The 6,706-nt window shown below is 40.2% G+C and overlaps 1 pseudogene; it reads right to left on the bottom strand.

Annotated features, from left to right (window-relative positions):
* Nucleotides 1–3,683: 3,683 nt before the first annotated feature.
* Nucleotides 3,684–4,659, bottom strand: LOC100948369 (annotated as a pseudogene).
* Between the last annotated feature and the right edge of the window lie 2,047 nt (nucleotides 4,660–6,706).

Here is a 6,706-nt window from a genome sequence, read left to right as displayed (position 1 = left end):
CCACAGTCTTCAGCCGCAGGGATGCTGAGCCTCTCTCACTGACACACCAGTATGTTTCTTTGTACAGAAGGTGCCATTTGTTCCATCTATCCACATAGGCCTCCCCTTCTAGGTTCACCCAGAGCATTTTATAGGTACTTTTATCTCTGTCTACATTTTTCTGATAGAAGCCAAATTCTCTTTTTTGTAAAAAAGAGTCCATTGAAATGAATACTTTGAGTATTCAGTTTCAGAATTTTATGACAATCCTAAAAATGAATCAGTTCTAAAAATGTAATGTGGAGACTATGAGATCTTAGAGCAGAGATGGCAACAACAAAATCTTAGGGCCAGGAGACCTGTCTGTCTTGTTCACTGTATCTCCAGTCCCTGGAATAGCATCTGATGCATAGCAGATGCTTAATAATGTTTGTTGAATGAAAATGTGAATTAAATAATTCAAATTTAAAGGTGTTGGAACTTTAAATTTTTTTGAGCCTTGAGAAAAGTATAACTATGTGGCCTAAGTTATACAGCATGCAGCTGCAACTTCTATTCTTTCTTCTAAATTATTAGAAATAACTGTATAATGCCAGAGATAATTCTCTGTCTACATTTTAGCCAGGCAATTTCAGATCATTCCCCCTACTAATGAAATGTTAAAGCAATCTTCCTTGAAATGTAGCAAACGGTACCCAATCAAATCCTTAACCTACAGTACTGGCCTTGTATAAAAATACTGAACCCTGTTAAACTTCTCCTTTTCTGCCCATATAACTGAAACCTTAACTTTCCTTCTTAGGATCACTGACCCCTTTTCTTGGGAATCTGTGTTTCCCAGATGGCTATGTGCAAACTTTGTGCTCAGATCAACCCAATCATATTTTCTGATTCAATATTTAAAGTTGACAAAAAATGAAAACCTATGCTTTATTCTATCCTATTGCTTTCACTTTACCCCTCTCTATCATTTAGAGGTTATGAAGGACCATATTAGTATTTCCCTTTTTCTAAGCCATCATCGCGAATGTTTTGCTTCGTCCAACTGCCCTCTTCCCACTCCTCTTCTAGAAGTCACATGACCTTAAGCATTTTGCAGACAGATGACAGGTAATAGAATCTGATTATTATTATAGAAATACAAAATTCAATACCATGAGTTATCTGAGAGGACAGGAAAAACTATTAGAAAAGCATGCCTTTAGCTTTCTCTACCTCATTAGTGTCCCAATGAGAGAAGTGTGTTTCCATCTTTGTGGCTTTTCTCGTATCTCAGATTACCCTTCACTACTTAGAGACCCATCACGCAACTAATGCACTTTATTAACATGCAGCAAACTAAGGAAAAGAATATTTTAACTTGTCAGGCACTTCAAAGGGAAGGAAATAATTTGCAGTCTTCAGAGCTACCCAGAAGCACACGCTGCTCTTCATTAGAGAAAGGCAATTTTGGCAGGCATTATGTTGGCTCAACATTTTCTTAAACAAAACCTTGATGCTAATTTCTCCCTGGCTAGCAAATTTATCATGATAATTAGTCTGTTCAGCATTTCACTTGCAAATAGCAACCCAAGTTGAGAATTGTCCTACAGATCTGTTCCTGAAAGCAGGCATGGGAGTGTGCAGAAAGGAAACTCCATAAGGCAAATGTCATCAAAATATGAGTTTGGGAAGGTCTAACAGTGGAAGGGAAGCTCAGCATAATTTTGCTTCTGCTCCCCTGTGGTAATATCCTATAGGTTAAACTCAGTACTGACATGAAGCCAGTAGACAAGAAAAAAAACTCAATTAAATTCAAGTTGAAGGGGGAAAAGAGGGAGAGGGATTGGTGTGCTCTCACCTAACAGGCACAATGTAGGGTACTTGGTGTTGTGCCCGAAATTCTTCCAAGTGGCCCCAACAAACAGTCCGAGACACACTCCGATGTAAAAAGCAAGAGGTGAGTTTTATTCAAGCTTGGGCCTGGACTCTCCTGACATGCAAGCTGAGGACGAGCCCTGAACCTGGGGTATGGAAGGTTTTTATGGGGTACAGGAGGCAAGAAGAGTAGGGTCAGGTACAGGTACACTCTTGATTGGTGGTTGATGATTTCATTAGTATGGTTACATTCTTGATTGGTGGTTGATGATTTCATTAGTACGGTTACATTCTTGATTGGTGGTTGATGATTTCATTAGTACGGTTACATTCTTAATTGGTGGTTGATGATTTCATTAGTAAAGGAGGATTTGGATTGGTACAGGTTGAGGGGTGGGGGATTTCCTAACTGGGGGCTAGAGGTGGTACAGCCTGATTAGGTAGGTGGAGGGAAATACCTGTATTTCAAGGAAATAGAAACTTATTGCTTATTATGGAAGCTGTTTGCCTAAGGTGACTCAATTAACGGCTCAGTGGCTGTGCAACCTGGGGTGGGGGAGTCACCAGGGAGTGGCCCTGTGGGCTAGGAGTTAGGAACAGAACTTATGTAGTAAACAGTATGTGCAAGGTATGCAGTAAACAGTATGTGCAACCAGGGGTGGAGGAAGGTAATAGCAGGGGGGTTGGGGTGGAATAGATCTTATGCAGTAAACAACAAAATGGCGTTGGTCTGGCCCTTTCATTGGCACATGGGTGAGGTGCACAACTACAACAGGGACTTTACCCAACAAATGCAAACAGTGTAACCTAAGCATTTGTAACCTCATATTTATCTGAAATTTAAAACAAAAAATGAAATTCTAGAAAAAAATTTCTGCTGAGTTCTGAACTTGGGGTAGAAGAAAGTTTGACAATTATCACTTTTTGTGAAGGTATACACATAGTAATAATACTATGCTAAAGACTTTTTAAAAACATCCTGACCCTCATCCTCCAAAGTTAACTGATGAAGAGTAAAAATGTTCTATAACCTCCTCAACCCTCCCTGATGCCCAGATGTCCACTGTCCTCAGTTACCTCTTGTGACCCATCCCCCTTCTTCTCCTTAAGATAAAAAGAAGCCTAAAGTTCATACAAACTTAAGATGGTTCTTTGAGACATTAGTCCAACATCTTCCTGATTCTTAGGCTTTCTGAATAAAAATCAATTTTCTTGCCCCAACACTTTGCTGATACAGGGTTCCCTCCCCCCATTCAGGGCTGGACAGGGAACCCTCATTTCCCAGGTCAGGTCAATTTCTTTCTTTTTTTTTTTTTTAAGGTATAAAACGTTTATTTATTATGATGAAAAAGCCTGACCACTAACAACCAACATACTTTGAAGGGAACACTAAGTTCACAAAACTATCTTTCCCCACCATCTACTAAGTGTATAAAACAAGTTTTGCAAATTTTCCAACTCCACCACTTCTAATGTTTTTTGTATCTTCATAGGAGGGAGGAAAATTACTTGCTATACAAAATTCCCTGTCAAATTGCCTATTGTTTTTATCCTTGAGTCAAACCACAGAAGTCTCAGTGTATTAAGAAAATTTTGAATATGAATAATATTTTTCTTACAAATTTGTGAATATTTTTCCTTTTTAACTGTCTCTATATTCTGACCCATGGAGCAGCAGGTCCCACCAGGGGTCTGAGGATGGCATCTGCAACCCATCAGTCTGCATAGCCTGTGAACACACATGAAGAGGACCAGCATTCAGCCTCAGTAGCACCATGGAATTGACTGTTGAGCATTTCTGCCATCAATTCCAATCATAGAGATGTATATGCCCTTTTTTCAGTGCTTCATTCCCACCGGAGACTTTTTATTAAGGCCTTGTTCCTATGGATGCATTTGGGACACAACATGTTATCTTCAAGATGGGGGGGGGATGCAGGCTGGAAGCAGGAAGAATGCGCTCACTTTCCCTGTCTTCTTTTCAGGAACCCAGGCTTGTCCTGCATGAAATTGCAGTTGAACTCAACCACCTGTGTCTGCAGGGAGACTATTCCCATGGACCACACGCCATCTTACATCACAGTCCTTCTGGGGAGATTCCACTGCCTCTGTGGATGACCTGGCCCTTGCTGCAATTCTGGCCCAGGAGGCCAACAAAGTCTCTGGGGCAGAAGTTGTCACAACAACTGTATTAACTCCCTCAAGAAGAGAGGCAGACTCCAAGATAGGCAAACCCCCTTCTTCAGGGGGAGAACCTAATCCAGGAGAGAGAACTACTACAGGAGGATCAGTCCCCTGAACACACATCCTTTGCGCAGAACCTTCTGGGGAAATTGCTTTCTTTTCCACATTTAACTTTTTTTTAAGTGTTTTCCGGATCTTGGCCTCTTTTGCTGTGCTCGGAAAATCCTTTTGATTTGGAAAAGGATTGCATAGATGCCTATATACCTCCAGTTTCTGGCCTTTGGTGCTCAGGTGTAATTGCTGGCACCAGGCCCATAAGGTGTCCCAATGAAGCAGATTAACTGGTGGCAGTTCGTCGGGTATTGGAGGAATAGGCGGCACCTTCCTCTGAGGTTCTGGCATATCACTATGTTCTACTTTCTTTTGGGGGCAGCAGAACTCTTTGTCATCCTTGATGGATTTTTTTCGTTTTGTCCTCTTTGCTGAGATTCCTGGTATATCAAGTATATTCTGTTGACTTGCAGCTTGCTGGTCCTCTACCAAGCAAGTTTCTGTTGCTGTGTGGTCAATACTGTAATTTACACACTCTTCTCTGGCCTTCTCCATGGAGTTCCACTTGTTGCCTTTTGCATTCTCCATAGTTGGGAAGAAAAGAAAAGGTCGACTCCACGAAGATGCTCCCAAAATGGCCCCGGCCCGAACCTGCTGCTCAAGGGTCTCCATCAATTTTATGTAAACTTCATGGGGCCTCTTCTCAAGGGAATACCCTGCCATTTTGCCCAACACTGGAGGGACTGCATTTATTCATTTGCTAATATACTTATTAACATTGAAAAGGTCTCCCAACTACCAAATCCTAGCCAATGCTCAAGACCTTATCCCCCTAGACAAAGAACCACACAGAGACTTTCTACTTGGGTCTTGGGTCTTTCGGTCTGCCAGAAATTCTGGTGCTTTGTATTCTTTCTGTATTCCTTTCTATCTAATAAATCCTATTCTACCACTGATTTGTGGTCCATGGGTTCATTTGTCAAATCCCTAAGACCACGGATCTGCTGCAGAAGGAAATTCCAGTATCATTGCCTCTCAGCTTACTGTCTTGTGAGGAATGGTACAAGCGCTTGAACATGGTTACAAAGGAATACATAGGCAGGTCTCTAGCTCTTTTTTTTGGCAGCTTTTGTTTCCCAATTCTTCATCTAATGTCAGGGAGTATACTCCCAAACCATTCTTTTATGCTCTTCTAACATTTTACCCCAAACCCACTTCCCCTTTCCTACACCAATGAAACAGCCAGCAGTGGGTTCAGTGGTCAATATGGGAGGCACCATTCTCATTTCCCATGATCCTCTGCCCCCAGCCCTAAATGACTCTGATTGTCAGCAGTTAAATTCACAAATGGGCAAATCTCCCTGGATGGTTATTGAAATTATACTCAGTTAGGGCCAAGACAACAGGGAGCAGTAGAAGCTGGGGTAGAATACACAAGACCAATGTTCCCAAGCATATCATCCCAAGCATATTATCATCAGTCTAAGGTTCAGAGTTAGTCCATAAGCCAAGAGATCTCAATCAAGTCATCTAACTTCTCTGATTTTCCTTTATTTTCTCAACCAAAACACGGGGAAAATAAAATACAGCCTTGCTCTTTTGTTAGGAGAGCCAGAATGAAACATGATGTTTAGTAATTGGACAATGTCACTAACTAAGGATGCTGCTAAGTGTAGCTTTTGTAAGTTAATGGGTGGTCAAGGAATGGTACTCACTCTGTCCTATATAGTACATTTTTTGAATTGAGCTATATTATTCATATACCATAAAATTCACCATTTTAAAGGGTATAATTTAATTGTGTTTAATAAATTCACAAGGCTATGCAAACATCACCAATATTTAATTCTAGTATGTCCAAAAAGAAACCTTATACCAGTTAACAGTCACTTCCAATTCCCTCTATCCCTATCCCCTTAGCCCTAGGCAATTTCAGTCTTTATGGATTTGTCTACTCTGGACATCTCTTATAAATGGAATCATATAACATTTGACCTATTTTTTTCATTTAGCATAATGTTTTCAAGGCTCATACATGTTGTACTTCATAGCATGTATTAGTACTTCCTTCCTTTTTATATCTGAATAATATTCCATTATATGGACATAACACATTTACTTTATTTGTTAATCAGTTGATGGACATTTGGCTATTATGAATAATGTTGTCAAGAATATTTATTTACAAGTTTCGTGTGGATGTATACTTCCATTTCCTCTGAGACTATACCTAGGAGTGGAATTGCTGGATTATACAGTGGTTCTATGTTTAACTTTTTGAAGAACTGCTGATTTGTTTTTCTGTAGCAACTGCACCATTTTACATTCCTACCAGCAGTATGTGAGGGTTTCTATCTCTCCACATCCTCACCAGGTTCACTGACCGTTAAAAGGTGATTTCCTTTAGGTTATAGAACATTTCCAAAACTAGAAATTTCTGCTTTTTCTTTCTTCTTTCTCCCCTTCATTTCAGTTACTCTTCTTTCCCTCCATCCTTTCCTTTCTTCCTCCATTCTTCTATCTTCTTACAAAATCTCTTCCCAAATCAAACTTAAGCACTATGTAAGCAACTCCAATTCTCCCTGAACTGTAGCTGGAAAAGGAGAGAAATATTTGTAGCTAACACAGCTCAGCA

Source organism: Otolemur garnettii, unplaced genomic scaffold (assembly GCF_000181295.1).
Source record: "Otolemur garnettii isolate 467f Iridium unplaced genomic scaffold, OtoGar3 scaffold00008, whole genome shotgun sequence".
Taxonomy (NCBI): domain Eukaryota; kingdom Metazoa; phylum Chordata; class Mammalia; order Primates; family Galagidae; genus Otolemur; species Otolemur garnettii.
The sequence above is the reverse complement of the archived record's forward strand: the minus strand, read 5'-3'. Positions and strand labels throughout refer to the sequence as shown.